The sequence below is a fragment of the Phasianus colchicus genome, chromosome 1 (genome assembly GCF_987193195.1).
Source record: "Phasianus colchicus chromosome 1, bPhaCol1.hap1.1, whole genome shotgun sequence".
In the NCBI taxonomy this organism is placed as follows: domain Eukaryota; kingdom Metazoa; phylum Chordata; class Aves; order Galliformes; family Phasianidae; genus Phasianus; species Phasianus colchicus.
This window is the reverse complement of record NC_143436.1, coordinates 146,360,567-146,378,807: the sequence shown is the minus strand read 5'-3', so window position 1 is coordinate 146,378,807 and position 18,241 is coordinate 146,360,567. Positions and strand designations below refer to the sequence as shown.

The 18,241-nt window shown below is 40.1% G+C and overlaps 1 long non-coding RNA gene across 4 annotated transcripts in view; it reads right to left on the bottom strand.

Moving 5' to 3' along the window:
* Positions 1-17,602, bottom strand: part of LOC149920129 (uncharacterized) — a 38,008-nt gene extending 20,406 nt beyond the window's left edge. For 3 of the 4 annotated variants that reach the window (XR_016461255.1, XR_016461256.1, XR_016461258.1), the window contains exon 1: positions 17,384-17,602. This is a non-coding gene — a long non-coding RNA (uncharacterized LOC149920129). Of the gene's footprint in view, positions 1-8,560; positions 8,636-8,749; positions 8,883-17,383 lie in introns of all 4 variants that reach the window. The other variant, XR_016461257.1, reaches the window with a different exon arrangement.
* Positions 17,603-18,241: the final 639 nt, after the last annotated feature.

The window sequence follows — 18,241 nt, the reverse complement described above, 5'->3', positions numbered from 1 at the left end:
GGAGGACAAAGAAGATGAGGAGAAAGCATGTTCACGCATCTCACACTGCAGATGCAGAAGTGGGAAATAAATCCACAGCTCTGTGAACTGGCTTGACTCCAAATTGTTTCTCCCATCACCAGCATTGCAATTTCTCTCAGGTTTCAGTCACTGGCAAATTTAATAAGCATATCCTATTTCCTCTTCCAAGTCGTTAGTAAAACACCAAATCAGTGCACACCAAGGAGGGAGGCTGCTGGACCTCAGCACTGCCCCTTTTCTGCCAGCAATGAAACAGGCAGAACATTCTCCAAATACCATTTTTCAAACCAGTGTTGTTCCTGTTCTCTTTCAGGTTCTTTAAGCAGATTAAGCAAGCGAAGCTTTTCCATTTCTTCTTATGAACCACAAGATAATGGTCTCGATAGCAAGTCCTGTTCATCTTTATTGAGCATGGTCCTTCAAGACTCTCTTGAACAAGGATAACCAGAATTGCAGGAGTGCAGAAGGGGTGCCATGGGATTACTACTAGCAGTACAGCCTACTTCATCACGGCTGGAAATACTCTCCTTAGCAGGCTCCAAGATCTCATCTGCTTCTTCACTGTCTCTGTTTTCCCATTGCCTTCACATACAGCTTGCAATCAAAGAATACAGGCAGTTTTTCTTCAGTTCTGCCATGTCTGACTGATGCATTCACAGCTTATAGGCAGAGGTAATAACTGTTTCCATTCAGTAAATGACCTCCACTGTCCCACTTTATCCTGTTTTTACTGCTGCTTGGGAATACAAAAAGAAACACTGTCTATTCTAATTCTCCTCTGTATTCAGAGTGCCTCTCGCTTTCAAGTCAACAGTAAATTTTGTTTGCAAACTACAGATATCTAAAATACTAACAAATTCCCTTCAATCCACTTTTTTATTTTTAAATGCAGCCTGTAACTGTTCTACATCTAGCTTTAAAAAGCATTTCATCAGCAATAAGTAACAACTTTCCATGTTGCAACATGGTCTGCACTTACTGACTGTGAGGGAGCTGGAACCTTCACGTCACTAGAAATCTTCATCGCTTTATACAGTTTGCATCACTAATAATTTAATTAATAATAACAACAGTCCTACACAAACTACTAGTAGAGCCACATCCATGGATCCTATCCATTACATTGAAGTAGCAAGCATTTTCAGACATGTACTATCTGTGATTTTGATCCCTGTTGGAAAAAGACCCCTCACTTGTATGGCCTTTATTCAACACCTATTTGATGGAATAAACCCACAAGGATTTCTCATCCTTGGGTCAGGACCTGATTTGCAGCCTTGTGTGTATTACCTGTCACCAGCCTCAGCAAATCTGACTCATTGGCAAGTCCAGAGTCAGGTCAGCCAATGCTACTTAGGGCATCTCTGCATCCCATTTCATTATACAGTATATATCCACCCTAGACGATTCGATGGAATAGCAAAATATGCTATTTTTATGAAAGGAATGGTTTGTTTTCTTCCTTCTGTCTACCCTGTGTTTGTCTGTTGTGAAGGCAGAGGAAGCACAGGTTTCTTTCCCGTCCTCAAGGTCTAACAGTCACCCAAGCACCCAAGGAGAACTGGAACTATCTGCAAAAGTCTGATGTAATCTGCCTCTCAAGCAGCATCAGAATGAACCACTGTGGTTTTTGCATTTCACTGTCTGGAGCTAAGTAGAAACTAGCTGCATTCCTCATCTTACTGGAGGACTTAATGGACTTGCCTCTGGGAAGTCTACCTTTCTTTTACAAACTGCATAAAGCAGAAAACATATATTCATCTGTTTTATTTTATTTCTGAATGTTAACTGCAAGTGTTTTACAAAAAAGTAAGATCCTTTACCCACCCCAAAATCCTTCTGCATGCAGCGTAGACATCTCCCATTCCTTCATCCTTCGTTTCCACATTTACGCATTACGAGAATGTATTATTTCAGGATTTTTAAAATGTATCTCACAATTGATACCACATGGAGAACTGGAGAAACAAATCATTTCATCTAATTATCACAGTCCCCAAGTATTTTTTTTTTCCCTAAGTAAGGCTGGTATACCTCCCAGTCTGTTTTCAAATCAAGACATATCTCCAGTGTATTCACAGAACATATTTCACACCTGCTTTTCATCATTTAATATTCTTTCTGTTCCAGACAACCAGCAGTGCGTAACAGAACTCACTTAATGCATTCACTGATGTGCTCTGTTAGAAACAGCAGATCTGAAAGCAGATGCACAATACCGGGAAGGATGTGTGCTGCTGGTTTACATTTTAGCATTAGCTTTGGTCCCTCTTCACCTGCAGATAAATTCTGCCCTTTTGTTAAGTCAGATGTTACAAATAAGGAAAAATAACACTCAGATCCTCTTCCCAGGACTCTGGGGAAAGATTTGGAGGTCTTCACCTCCAAAGCATGTTCCTGAAGCCAAGATGTTCTGCTACCACAGTGCAGAGGGACAACAACATTTGACAGAGCTTAGATGCTGAAGAGGTCCTTCCACCAGCAAATCTAACGAAAGCAGATCTCAAGTGTGGAAAAATACATTGTGGCTTTGAAATAGGGCAACCCCTGGTATGCCAATTTTTTTTTTACATTAAACCTGTGTCCTAAATCAAATACTCAGCCTTTGGAAAGACTGTAGAGAGACAGCTTGACCCCAAAGGTTCTGCTGCATTAAATGGATTTCTAGAGGAGTACTGGTAGCTTCTCCAATCCTGCATTTCTATAGTGCATTGGATTTTTTTTTTAGTCTATCTGATAATTCCAGTCAACATGGTAATGGAGATGGTCCTACTGACACAACAGAGTCTTTTTTTTTTTTCAAATAAGGTCTTTTTTTCTTTCTGACTTTTTTCTTATTTCTCCTTTCCTTGATTGACATTGGAGACAATTGAATGATTAGACTCCTTCTTCTTCTCTTAATGAAATAGATTGCAAACATTTGAATATGGTATTTACTGTACAGCACGATGTCAAGAAGAATAAAATTCCCTGGGAGGAATACCCTGAGGGAAGCAAAGGCATTTTAAGCATTAGATATTTGGATTTCGTATTTCTAATAATTTAAGAAGCAAAAATATCACGACATATCCACATGATGAGAAATATTTGTAAACAGAATATACGTGGCTTAAATCCCTCCAGAGATTCCTTGAGGAATTACAGATCTCCCTTCTATTTACTGAACAGCTTGCCTATTAAAATACTAGAAAGCCAATGCCTTCAAGCCAAAACTTAGATGCTCTCCTCACTTGCACTCTCCACATCTATTTGCATACCCAAAAGAGGATTTAGAAATACTTTACAATATCTTTTTTTGAGAGCTGATGCCTTTATTTAACTTAATCCTCAGATCTAGTGGGTGGCAACTCTGTCCATGGTAGGGGGTTAAAACTGAATGAACTTTATAAGGTCCCCTCCAACCCAAGCCATTCTATGATTCTATGATATCCTGAATAATACATAGAATCATCTGAAAAATAGAATACCTGCTATTTCAGGAAGGCTAAGAATTACTGTCCTTCCAACTATCAGTGTGTCTTTCCCTTTCATCTCACTAACCAAACATTTCAAAGTGAAGCTTCAGTTTCACATTTTAGATGAGGAATTGAATATAATTCTAAAAGGCGTAATTCTAAAAGGAGTATCTTATCTTCAAGGACATAGATTATTTGAATGGTATTATCTGTTTTGTAATGCCTTGCCAAAGTACATGCTGGGAACATAAGCTAGGGAAAATTAATTACAGTCAATGCTTGTGTACTCCAATGCAAAATCATTGTAAACTGTACCTCAAAGTATCTAGACTGTCAGAAGTGTGAAGAAGCGGATCTGAGATTCTTCTGAATTCAATGATCTGAAGAACAGAGGTTTTTACTCTACACTAATGATCAATGCCATTAGTCTCATTCCATTCATTGTACTAGCTTCAATTAATGAGATGGCATCTTTAGAATTTCCATTGTTCTGCTGTGGAACCGTGGATGTTAAACTGAACTGTAGCCCAAGGGAATTGGTTACGTTGTATTTTTGTTGCTCTGAAAATATACGAAGGAAGCGCAAGCCTTATAAACACAACTAATTTTCCTACTAATTTTCCTAATTTAGCAACAAATGCAGGCTTTGAGTTGTTCAGCCTTGCCAATTGAAGGACTCTTTCTATAATTTCAATTATCTCCCACTGTGGGCTCTGCCAATATTATCATCCATTATTATTTATGGAATAATTCAGATGTTAATGAAAGTAGTGTAACTTGCTCTAGGAAAAAAAAATAATAGAGTGATAGCACAGCTTTGTGCATCACTGATGCTTGTACGTCCAAACTGCTGAGGGAGAATGGCTTAACAGCCTTTGGTGAAAAAAACAGAAGGAACATGCACACTAGCATCAGGAATTGGGTGACTCTTGGTCAATGCAATTTTCTTTGAATATCTGCCACGATCGCTTGCAACTATTGAAGACTTAGTGTTAGTAAAGCTGTTTAATCAACCCAAAAATGTTTGGAAAAGGACATGGCTGCATGTACCTGCTGAGATGCTGATTTTTTTAACAGACTGTAAGAAGAAGCTAGAGAATGCTCTGGTAGATTTTATCTCCGCCAGAATCAGAATGGGATAGCTTGTGTAAAGATAACATTCCCATTTCCTAGGAAAGAAGGAGGTTGAAAAAGATAATAAAAATGGATATCAGGAAGACAAACTTCAAAAAGCATAGAGAATTCGTAAGTAAAATCTCTCGGGTCACAAATATAAAGAAAAGAAAATGCTCTTAGAAGAGCTTTTAAGTGCTCTTAGAAACCCTGTGAGGCTACAGATGTGAGTCAGCAGGTGATAGCTTTACCAAGACAGAGGACGGTCAGAATCCACAATGAGAATTGAGTTTAGCTAACTCATGGTCTTTCTGATTGTATCAAATGCCAAAAATAAGTACACACCCATGGAAACTAGGTCAGAGTGATTAGGGTGTATATAAAATTGCATAAACAACTGGGGAAAAACTCAGAAATGTCCAAGAGATTTGAGTAGGTAAGAGATTTCAAAGGCAACAATGGATACCAAGTAACAAGATGACAAAGAAAAATGCTAATCTGTTGCTTGATTGAAAAGAAAGTCTATTGGCAGATGGCATCAGGACCAAATGCCTTTCTGTATTTGTCTCCACACTAAACGAGAAATCAATTAGTTAATGAACCAAACAAGAGTGACAAAAGGGTTAGGCCTGTGATTAGGCTAGCATAAGACAAGTTAAAATGTATTTAAATCAAGAAGGTAATATGTTTTCTTCAAATCAGCCAGTCCTCATGTATATTATGCTAATAGAACATAAGTAGTGACATTAGCATTCTTTGAGCACACTTGGAGGGTTGAATACTTACTGTGAAACATGAAAAGGGAAACTATGGCACCTGGCTTTAAAAGGCGATAAAAACAAGATGAAGTATAGCTATCAGTTTTCAGTTCCCTCAGAACACTGAGACAGATATCTTCAAGAATCTATAAAACAGGGAGATATGTAACTAAAACTAAGAAAACTAAAACTAAACAGCAATAGTTACTGTCATAGACTTACAGTCCTGTAGGACTGTTGTAGACCTAGCACTATCAAGCACTGAAGGGAGGAGGAAAAGGAAATATTCCTACTGAATCTGTAAATAGTAAAAAAAAGTGTTAAAAAAGGTCTGAAGATTAAGAACAGGGTTAGATTTCAAAGTAATTGACAATCAGAAGAAATTATTTCTAAAGTAGCATAAGATTCAGCAGGATCAAGTTAAAAGCAGTTTACATCCATGCAGTAAGGGACGGAAGATAATGAACGAGAGAGCAGATCTGCGAAAAAAAAAGACTTCAAGTTTCAGTGAATCATGAGCAGAAGAGAAAGAGTCAATAATGTCCAGTACTGCTGCCAAAACTTATATATCCTACCAGGTCATAACTATAGGAATATAGCCCAAAAAAACAGTAAGTTATCTATCTGGACTGCCCATGCTTGTTAGTTATGAGCAGGAGTAATTACTTACATATGGAACTCTGCTTTTCGGGACAAATACTAAAGAAAGTACAGAGCAAAGAAATCAGAATGATCAGAGATCTAGAAAGGAAAAACTGAACAAGCAAATGTTGCTCAGACTGGAGAGAAGACTGAAAAAGACAGCCTGAATCCAAGAAAATTCCAAACTGGGAACAGGGCTGTCTACACAGAATGCAAGTATGAATGGGCTTAAACTGTAGCAGAAAAGATTCAGATTGGATGTTATGGGAAAAAATAAATATAGCATTGAGGACACAGTAGTATAGAGTAAGCTATAGCAGGAATGTGGAAGATCCAACTTAAGAGGCATTTAAAAATAGGTTGCATTGCTGCTTGTCAAGGAATGATGCTCATAGAGGCAACACCATCTTTTGGCACAGGAATAGACTGTATGACCTCTTGGAGTCTCTCCCAACAAGCTCGTTTCTGTGCTTCAAAAGATGATTTGGGTAATCAAGCAAGTTAATTAACACGACTTTATACATCTTAATTCTAGTCTCAGATTTGCATTGCTCTATTTCTAGATAAACAGCTCCAGTAGATTTGCTTTGCAATCATAACACAAGGAATGGTCCTTAGTGAAAGCTGATACTGTAGCACTAGTCTACCCAAGACTACAGGCAAATGGCAAGATTATAGACTCCAACATGGAGGAATAAGGAGCTAAAGGGTATGAGCAGCTACTGGCAGCTCCAGGGAAGTGTTGCTGGTGGGACTCACTCTATCTCAGCCATCTGAAAGCCAAACAAATGGTTACTCACATGCTTTTGAGTACATGACCTGTCATCTTACAGTCTCATCCTGCTATGAACTGCATACGTTAAAAGTGAAAACAAAAAAAAGGTATGTCTTAAAACTCCAGCAAAAAATTGTCTTAATTTTATTTTGTACCTAAACAGCACAGTTACATTCACTGTTTTGTTTTTCATCTTTACTGATTCAAATCCCCTTACTCTACTTCAGAAGTTGTTTGTTTGCAATTTTAAGCTACTTAGAGCTGTTTTCTGCCATAGGCAAAGCTGCAGTTAAGGTCACTCACTCCACACTGTCATTCCTAGGAAGGACAACACAAATTCCTACAGCTCTTTAACGAAAGAGATTATGGTGTGCATGTTGTATTCACCACTAGATGGGAGTGGAACATAATCTTCTGGCTGATCTCTAACAGCATCGATAATGTTAAAAGTATAGTTTCTCAGCTGATTACTGAAGAATCATTCTGTCAATAGAGAATTGCTTCACTATGTCTAGAACAAGCTGTGGGAGCAAAACTTAACTTTTATTTAACAATTTCATAAAGTAATTATAACTCAAAAGAAGGCACTTTGCCTCCTAATCAGAACACAATCTTTTAAATTGCTTTTTTAGTCAACAGTAACAATTGGAAGATCCACTTCTTTTTCTGTAAGTTACATACTGAGCTGATGTATTTTTCAAGGAAGTACCTTGATCACATAATATTGCTCAGCCCTATTGTTAACGTTTTTTTCTCTTGTCAAAATTGAGAACATTATAATTCAGACACATTTCACAACAGTTTATATACACGTGGAAACAGTGTGCTTCTTTTTATCGTACAAGGTCCTCCTGCTTTAAAATCAGTTTTGAAAGCCTCCAGACTGGAGTTTTTATACAATAAAATACCTTTTCCTTTCTTCAGATGTCTCTACCTGACTTGAAACTGATATCCTTGCTGTATCTTAGTCTCTCATAAATAATTATCAGTAGTTATCACATTAAACTATATATGGATTATCAAAGAAAAAATTGCAATCATGAGTTTCAGCCCATTCTTCCTTCTTTAGAAAGGAAAATACTTAAAAATTAAAAAAAAAAAAAGTATTTTTTATGGTTTCACTTTGTTTTTACTACTGTTGGAAAAATATGAAGTTAAAACATATGTTAAAAAAAATACACTGGAGGTTTCTGGCATGATGAGTAGTGTAAGGAAGGTGAAAACTGGAGGATTTCACATTGCCTTTCTCAGTGCAGGAGTTATGGGGCAATCCAGTGAAGTTAGTAAGGAGCTGATTTAAACAAGCAAGAGGAAGCATCTTCTTATGTAATTTGTAAACGGCTGAACACAGCATTAGGGACTACAATGAAGCTATTATATAATGAATTCAAAAAACTGATAAGACACATGACTAGAAAAGCAGATTCCTGAAGAATATATCTGTTAGGTTTTGTCTTAGGATGCCCAAAAATGTTAAAAGCAATGGCCAAGATGCAACAACTGTACTGGAACTAGTACAAGGCGGAGAAGTGTAGTTGTTCTATTTTTCTGCTTTTTCCCCTTATTTTTAGGAGTATCTCCTGTTTGAACCTTAAAAATGCAGCCTTGCTTTGGGGACAGCTCCCCAGTGGCACAAAAGAGGCATGGTGCCAGTGGTAAAAACGTCAGTGTTTTCCTCTGGGGCTAACCACGTCCAGGGCAGCACAGGTTTGTGTCTCACTATTTGTTGGCTACAGGCTCATCTGGGAGCAAATGCTAAAGCGTATCTGCTTTCACACGTATTCAGAGAATCTTACTGTCATTGTTTAGGGTGTAGCCCTTCTCTCTCAGGGTCATCCTATTCAGCCAGTTTTACCATGCGCAAAGAGGCTCTGCAAGCAAAATAGAAACGGCTTAGAAGGGAACACACAAAGCAGCCATTTCTCAGTGAATGCACACAAAAGATAGCTGGAATTTAATGAGTTACCAAGCTTTAGGACACTCACCACTCTGATAAGGCTCCTAAGGAGCTTTTGCTGGCCTGGAAGGCGTCAGGCAGGCTGGGAAGACTTAGTCCCTCTTCTCTGCGCTGCTGAGTTACCTACTCCTCATCTCTACTTTTCCCATAGGATTTCATACCTAGGTAAAACAACACCGTGTTTAAACCATGTGCCTTCTGCAGGCAGTTCTAACATAAATTTAGCCACCCTGGGCCACTAGCAGTATTTCTGCAGTCAAAAATAGTAGTGATGACACACAGCCTGCTCTCCTCACCTCCCTGACTGCATATCCATGACAGCAGGCCTGCGACAAGTGTATACAGAGCTGTCCAGCCAGCCCAATGTCAAAAGGGGATTCTCCTCCCTTGTGTTTTGCCATATAAGTTTTGGTTCATGCCATGCCATGCAAAGGCAAGGCAATGCCATACAAAGTTTAGTAATACAGAACTTCCTGGAGTGCAAAATCAGTTCCATTTTCAGCCAGGGGTCCCTAGCAAAATGTCACAGAAACTTTGTTTACATGAGAAAATGGTTTTCGTAGAGATCAGGATGAAGCCTAAGATAAAGCTGCTGAAGTACCTCCTCTGAGCTCTGGGAATATCTGGACCTCTGCATGACATTTAGATTGTTAAAAATTGTGGCCTAAAACGCTGTTAATGAAATGAGAAGTAGAAGAGTTTCAAATCATGATACATTGATACAATGGATACAGTGACACACTGGACCTTTCTTCCTAGCACTCCTCATCTCAGAGCCAGCCTACCCACACACATACCACCTATGTCCCCCAGCCAGGCAGGAGGCTTCCATTCTCCTGTGTTATGCTGGAGTCAGAGGGCTGAAGCACCTCTCCTATGGAGACAGGCTGAGGGAGCTGGGCTTGCTATACCTGGAGAAGAGAAGGCTGCAGGGAGACTTCACCTCATTGTGGCCTTCCAGTACTTGAAGGGAGCTTATAGGCAGGAGGGAGACTGACTTTTTAAGTGGTCTGACACTGAGGGACAAGGGGGGATGGTTTTAAACTAAAATAGAGGAAATTTGATTTAGATGTTAGGAGAAAATTCTTAACTCAGAGGGCAGTAAGGTGCTGGCACAGCTGCCCAGAGAAGCTGTTGTGCTCCATTCCTGGAGGCACTCAAGGCCAGGTTGGATGAGCCCTGGGCAGCTGAGTCGGTGGAGGGCAGCCCTGCCCACGGTACAGGGTTAGGGCTGGATGGGCTTTGTGGTCCTTTCCAACCCAAACCTGTCTGTGGTTCTATGATTTCCACAGTCTCTTCTCCTCCCTACCCCTCTTCCTTTTTTTCCAAGGAAGGATTCAGTGTCCCCTTTCCTGCTTTACATTTTAGCCTAATTTTAGGTGTGCTACTGCTTGCAGCGGTGAGCTAATGGGAAAAGGGACGCTTCCATAATTAGCAGTTTTTAAGAGCAGAAGTGACTGCTTCTGGGACATTATGACTTCTGTGCAGCAGAGTTCAAATTTGTAATCAGGGTGATTGACAGAGGCCCAGGCATGCTGGGGGACAGAGGAGGACAGTTAGTAGGACAGAGAATGCAGCGCACGCTGGCAGTGTCCCAGAGGAAGCTCCTTCACCGGGATGTGTCTCATTAGAGGAGGTAGTGTTACTTTGGTGTGGGAAAGCCAGGTCGTATCAGCATACAAGCAGTATACAGTCCTGCAGTTTTTACCACAAAAGCTTTAAATGCTCATGTTAGCTCATAAGAAAAATGTATTTCCCTAGTTCACACCAAGAGGCTTGAATCAATGCAAGCCAAAGGTAGTTCTCCTTCAATCTATATTTACATACATTTATCCATATCTCAACCACATGATCTAACTTGGAATGATCACAGAATCATAGAATTGTGAGGGTTGGAAGGGACCTCAAGCCATCAGCAAGTCCAACCCCCCTGCTGAAGCAGTCTCCCTACAGTAGGTTGCACAGGTAGGCATCCAGAAGGGTCTTGAATATCTTCAGAGAAGGAGACTCCACAGCTTCTCTGGGCAACCTGTTCCACCATTCCACCGCCCTCACTGTAAATTAGTTCTTCTACACATTTTCGTGGAACTTCTTGTGTCCCAGTTTTTGGCCACTGCTTCTTGTCCTATTACTGCACACCACTGGAAAGAGCCTGGCCCTCATCCAACTGCCATACCACCAACATCCACCTCTGACATTGTGGGCCAACATAATAAAATAGGAGGCAATCACTTTCAGAGCAGCCCTTGTATATCCTAAACAGTTAATGCTATCAGATCCAACAGCTTTGCTTCCAGCAATAAATTTGTGCTTGTAGTTCACCCTTATAAATGACTCACACGTAACACAAAGCAGTTAAAAGCATGCTGTGGGCATTTCATCAACTGTGACAGCTCAGCTCACACCCCCTTTATTTTGGCTGGGTCTGCCTAATCAGAGCAAAGGGCAGGATCAGGGGATACCATCTCCATAGGGATGACAGCTGCCTCTCATTTGACCTATCTTCCTTTTTTAACAGCTAGAAGTAACCTGAACTGCATTCATCTCACAGACCCTGGCTCTCAGTTATTTCAAATGGAAGGAAAGCAGAGAACGAAAAAACTCTTAGTCAACAGCTAAAATATTCTATTTATGGATATGACTTTCATGCAGTGAGACTTCATTCATTTTTAATACTATTTGCATTTTTTAACCTTTGCTGCATTTGGTTAGTAATTCCATTTTTGCACTCAGAGTAAATGCCTCCTGGTGATGATTCAACTACCACTAAAGGAAGAATGTGAAAGATTTTTAATATCATAATGTCAGCCGACAAAACGCTGATACACATTTGCTTAGAAATTATGGGGTTAGGTGCATGATAATTCTGAAGAAGAATAAGCAAAAATCCCAATTAAGAGGAAAATTGCAAAATATATCCAATCAAATGATCCAAATGACAGGAAAATAGAATCATATATTTTATCTAAGATAGTGACTGCTATAGCTAAAGCGATGGAATAATTCTTCTCTTGACATTTTGAAATAGCTCTGGAGAGAAAAGCTTCTAGGACTTACTAGCTTAAAAGTTTAGAACTGAGGTGCTTCAGGTGACTTGTGGTTTTGAGAATTTCCATTATGATAATAAACAGAGATACAATATAAAGAAAAATTTAGATGATTTTTTTTTTACCCATAAGTAAGTGTACACAAAAACCAAGCTAGAATAAACAGAGCAAGAGGATTTATATGAACTTTGTGGGCTCACACATTTCATTTTTATGTTTTACAAGTACAATAGAACACAATGAAAGAAACTTTCCTTGTCAGCAAATGGAATAATATAAAACTCAGGGGAAACGGTTGACCTGAAAGCATGTTGGAAGGACTTGCTAACTCCCACATCAGTTTGTATTACCTTTTACACATTGGTGTGGGCGACACTTTCATAGACAATACAACTTGCAATTTTCTATATGGGCCAAAAAGATTTTCTTTAAAGTTGCCAATCAGAAGGCAGTCATGAGTTACTACTATTCTTCTGAACAGAAAGGAGAAACTCTCATGAATCAGGGCCATGAAAGAGTGAATATACACACCAGAGGGTTACAGAAGGCAGACAAAAAAGGGAGGAACCTGACTCTCATATCAGCCAATGCAACAGTAATGCATTGGCAGAATGAGATGGCTTAGCACAGCTGATGCGTACAAAAGATGCACAGCTTTCTGTCAGAAACAAATGTGTGCCTGGCCCATTCATTCTTCTGTGGGATTTGGCTGCACTGAGTAAATGGCAGAGGTAACACGGCCTACCCTGAAGGAGCCTCACCCGCTGGCAGTGAGCTTGTTTAGGCTGGTTGCTGTTGCTGGCACTCCATGCCATGTGCTGGGCACTGCTCCTGCTGCTACCTCGCAGGATTTAGTAAAGCTTTTGGAGGTGGTGGTGTTTTTTTCACCACTTCTGTAAACCCTGAAAACCGAGAAAACATTTTTTCTACATTTTCATGGCTTGGATAGCAGAGAAGGAAGTATATTTATGACTCTAATCCTTTCATCTCGCACAGATACATAAAAATGATAATGACACAGATGATTTATCAACGACCACTCTTTCTCTTATCCTTTGCCCAGCAATGTAGTACGCACCAAACCCACTGGATTCCATGATGCTGTTTCTTCCAGATCTGCTTCACAGAAAGAGGAAGCAGAGGAGAATTTTGCAAAAGGTCCTTAGCATGCAACCATAATTACTGCACCTTGGCCCACAGAGAATCCAGCATAGCCTGCTCAGCAAGACAACCTTCTCCCTTTCTAGAAGTGACACCAAAAACTGATGTCATACACACCACGTTCTTAGCATTTAATTTGATTAACTCAGCAAAGCCAACTTGACCAGCTTAATTCTCTAGCTGATGTCCAAATAGGCTCCTCTGCAGCATTTCCTCAAGATGAGCACCAGTAATGGACACTGCAGGCTGTATCTGAATTGTGTAGGGACACCTACACAATGATTTCTGCAACGATGAACCTCTCTGGAGGTTATCCATAATTCTGAGCACAAAGACAAGGGAATATGACTGCAGATGGCAACTGCCCCAGCTGCCCAGCCAGAGAAGGAGCTGCCAGATTGCTCACATTCTGTTTCCCAGTCCACTGTCCAAGGCAAGAGCTGGCAAGAGCTCTTGAAAGTTAGGCAGTGCCAGCAGGTATGGAGGAGAGCTGTCCTCCTTCCCTCATCTCCTTCCTAATGGTATGCCTGACTGGGAATTCAGTCATTATAGGCTTCCTTCATCAACAGAAGGAGAAAGTGAGGTACTCCCTGGGATAATTCCAGAGCTGGATGAACTGAATTGCCCTTGGGTGGCAGCTACTTCTCTACTCTGAATAAACAGGGAGCCTATGGTAACTAAACACCAAGCAGAAGCTTGGTGGGGAGAGCTTCTGCAGAAGTACAAAAAGGGATCAAAAAGGAGAGGAAATGAGAGAGACACTCAAGCAGCCCATATTTCTATCACTACAGCTGCCTGCATTTGTTTTTACTCTGAATTTTCAGGTAGCATTTTGCTAATTAAAACAGTTAATTTCCTTTCTTCTAAGAACTATCCATCTCCAGTTCACTGATAGTAAATTTTGCCTTAGTATAGATGCACAGAATTAATGACACTCTTTATTTAATCGGTAGCTATCTTCTATTTAATTGCAAAGAAATAAGAACTGGTAGCCGTACTCAAAAGTTTTCTTGAAGTACAACAAAGCAGCAAGCAACCCACACATGCCAGTAAAATCATACTCAGTACACTCAGCTGCCAAGCAGAGAGATTTACATACTATATTTGGCAAGTGAAACTGATATTTCATTTAAGAAATGATCAGTCGTTGCAATCCATAAAGCAAATCTGTCAGAGCGTATTTGTGCAGAACGGTCCTCACCCCAGGAATTTGAAACACTTGGCTCACCTACAGTTCATAACCACCACCCCCATGACACCCACACACGTGTTCCATGCTGTTGGGTTAATCCCAAAAAAACACATACACTGGTAGCTGCTCAGTGCATTTTTCACATGTGGCACAGAAAGGTGCACAAGCCTTAGTTTTTTACTGGAAGACTTTCTAATTATGCAAAATCATTGCTTGGGGTTCACTTCATAGGAAAAAAAAAAAAAAAGAAAGAAAAGGCAGGGGAAACACCCTTTGACTTCAGAGAGGATTTCTTGGAAAATCCAGCTAATCTCAAATGCAGTCATAGAAACACAAAATCACTAAATTATTTGAGTTGGAAAGGACCCCTAAAGGTCGTTTAGTCCAACTCCCCTCCAATGAACAGGGACACCTACAGCTAGATCAGGTTGCTCAGAGCACCATCCAGTCTGACCTTGAATGTCTCCAGGGATGGGGCACGTTCTTGATGTAAAGGCTCTTTTTTACCTGAGAATCATTATAAGGGAATAATTGTAATTGAATTTGTTCACAATCTGGGAGCCTAATTAAGCAACCCCATAATCTGGCTCAGCCTTATATTTTTTGTAGCATTTCTGTAAGAAAATTCTTTCTCTGATCCTTCTGGAAACCTATTTGTGCCATTTCCTTCCTCTGGGAATGCCCAATTAGGTGAAGAAGCACACATTGTCTTGGAATCCTGAAAATTCTCAAAGATCAGCACTACTGGACAACTTTCATTCAGCTGCTCCATTCCTAGTGTTGCCTAGATAAACTTCTACAATTATAGCACATCCAGGATCTGAAACTTGGATTGCACCAGACACAAAGAGTGACTGAAACATGTCCTGTCATGACTTACCTAGGCCATGAAGCATGAGTAATCTGACCCAGCTGTGCTCCACATTCATCCTGTGTCTCTTGCAAGGCAAGATAAGGTAAGGAAAGATGTTTGCCCCAATCATAAAGACCTTCAGGCTCCAGTTCTCCAGCCAGGTGTAGCATCTCCCACAGATAACACAGACCCTCTGCTGGTGAAGGTGCTGGGCACTTCCAGGCTCATGGAGAACTTCCCTGTAGGAGCTCTAAAAGCCTGTTCTGAAGAAGGGCCGTTAACATAAGCCCAGCCAGACACTACAAAGAACTAGTGGGAAGACTGCTGGTAATCACATGTGCTTCCAGGAATGAGCCTGCTATCTGGGATCTGAGAGGCTTTGACAGGGAAATACATGTCATGTGGCATAAGACATCTAGAAGCAGAGATCAACCAAGCCAACCACAGTGCCAGAGCTGCTGCTGGTTATGAGGTGTGTGCCTGAGAAGCAGTGCTGATGCCTCAGAGCCTCATCATCTGCTTCCAGACAGGTAGGGGCTCTAGAGGCTGTGCATGTTTCTTAACGTGGGCTAATGCTCCACGTGAGTCACTGCCAAGCACTTTCATGCCTAAAGCATCAAGATGAATGCTTTTAGACAAAGCAACCACACCTCGCCTGTCATATCCTCAAAGTTCCTTCCTGCTATCATAGAAATCAGATTGTGTTTTCCTGGGAAATTGAACTATTTTCTGTCACAAAAATCTTGGCAGTCTTGGACCTAGTAGGGAAACGATGTGCTCCAGCTGAATCTTCACACTATTCTAGATCTATGTTATGGGAAATCAGAAGAACTCCATAGTTGGAAGGAACCTTATTTTTCTACTTTTAGTTGCTAGAGAAAGGCTTCTGCCTGAATGCCTCCGGTTTAGTATCTTAGATACTTTGTCATCACACTTTGATGGATATTCCTGACATTTTTGTGTTTTTTCTGTGGCAGATGCTTGGTATAAGAGGAGGCTATGCTCTGCATAAGGATGCATGCCTTACCATAAAAGAGCAAGGCACACTGGGGAGAACAGGAGAGTGAGGAACTTTGGACTCTCAGGAGGAATCCTAATACAATCATAAGTTACCACCTCCACCCTGAATTTTCCCAAGGGTGCATCATCCTTTTGGAACTTTGTTACTTGAATAGCCTGATTTTACAAAACATGGTGGGCGTGGTGGTGATGGATTGACAGTAGGACTAGATGATCTTAGAGATCTTTTCCAACCTTAATGATTCTATGCTCACAAGAAAAGCATGTTTGCTCAAGACTGTGGTTCCAACGAGTCCCAGTACAGAAAAAAAGTCATGAAAATCATAGAATCACAGAATTGGATCTCAGGTTGGAAGAGACTTTAAAGATCATTGAGTCCAACCACAACCTAACCAAACTACCCTAACTAACAACCCTCTGCTAAATCCTAAATATCCCTGAGCACCACATCCAAACAGTTTTTACACACATCCAGAGATGGTGACTCAACGACCTCCCTGGGGAGCCTATTCCAGTGCTATTTCTGCCCCCTTTTTCCAAAAAAACCCCTTTTCAAGTCATGCATGGATTGCCTAGAAAGACGTCTGTAATTATAGCACATCCAAGACCTGAAAGTTGGATTGTACCAAAAAAAAAAGATTAACAGAAGCAAGCTCAACTTCTGAATAACAAGCACAGAAACCACAGAGGTAAAACATCACACAGCCACTTTTACTATAATCATACGCCTAAGGGAAAAATTCTAGGGCAGCTTCCTGATGATTCAGTATTTCGTTAGCTGCCCTTGAGAATTTTTGAGAACCACAGAATATATCTGTCCCTACATTTTTGAAGTATATGTATCAGCAAGTGGGAAAAAAAAAAAAGAAAACTCAGGAAACGTTAAAAGAAAAAATAGGAAAAACCTTGCATTTAACTCTTCTGTAAACTGGTCACGCTTTCCCACAGATAACCTTTATTTAATTTTCTTTCACTGATCACAAACAAAAAAAAAAACAGATGTTGATTCAATTTTTTCTCTATCATTTTATTTGACCCACTGTTGCTGTCACCACTGCTGTGATGCATCGTCCACAACCTCACTGTACTCACATCTACTGATTGGCCTCCAAAAACATTCAGCAGGCATCTGTGAATATCAGTGGGTGCTATTTTTTCTTCCCAGACAAATTCAGTGACACACCATGCACTTCAATGTCAGACTCCATTCTGTCAGACTGCCCCTCTGCTGCCATCTGTCACACAGCAACAACATGGAGCAGAATATTGGTGGAAAGGTTCAACCTCTACTGCCATACCAACATCCGCTTTTGACATCATGAAACAACATCATAAAATAGGAGGCACTACTTTCGGAGCAGCCCTCGTATTACCTGCAGTGTAGCTTACCTGAAACATTTTTGTCTATTGATAGAAACCATCTAGGAATAGGACCTGCCCTTCTTGCTGTTGTTTTATCCGCTCTTCTAAGAGTCATTCTTTTTCCTCGACTCCTTCATTAAACATCTGTCTTTCATCTTCTTCTTACACGAAAATCCCCACAGTGTTGACACCCTTTAAAATGATGATACTGTGTAGGATTTGTTTATATTTTACATTATTTTTTGCATTCTCATGTAAGAGAGAGAGTAGGAAAAAGGTAATATGTTTCACCAATTCATCCTAAGAAGAATCCAACATAGACTCTCAGGAACACAGCAGTAATAAATAAATATGTAAACAAACAAACTGTATTTCTTACATTTATTTACATATGATATTAAAATAAATATTAGAACCAATGGCTCCTATAACAAGATAAAACCACTTAAAACATGTTCCTATTGTTCCAGAAATTAAGCTTGATTTTTTTCTGCCACATCAGTAAGAAGCAACAGCTATACAAACTGAAACATTGGTACCCTATGATTCTGTTTCAACAGATTAATGTGTAAGGCACAGCAAAGAGATGTTTGAAATGTTTTTCTCAAGAAAAACTCATAAATGTTTTCAGGCAAAACTTGGGAAGTTGTTAAAAATGATAAGGGGCAGAAACAGCACATCAGCATGGGGAGAAGAGATACTCTACATTTCTTCCCAAATAGCAGGCACGATCCAGCATTATTTTGCACACATTTCAATATCACCTTTTCAGTGTGAGTGAAATGATAAATATTGTGCCCTATCTTTGGCATAAAATAGAAGATTACAGACTCCAAACAAATTCAACAAAAGAGCAAAGAATACAGATACATATACTATAGATAG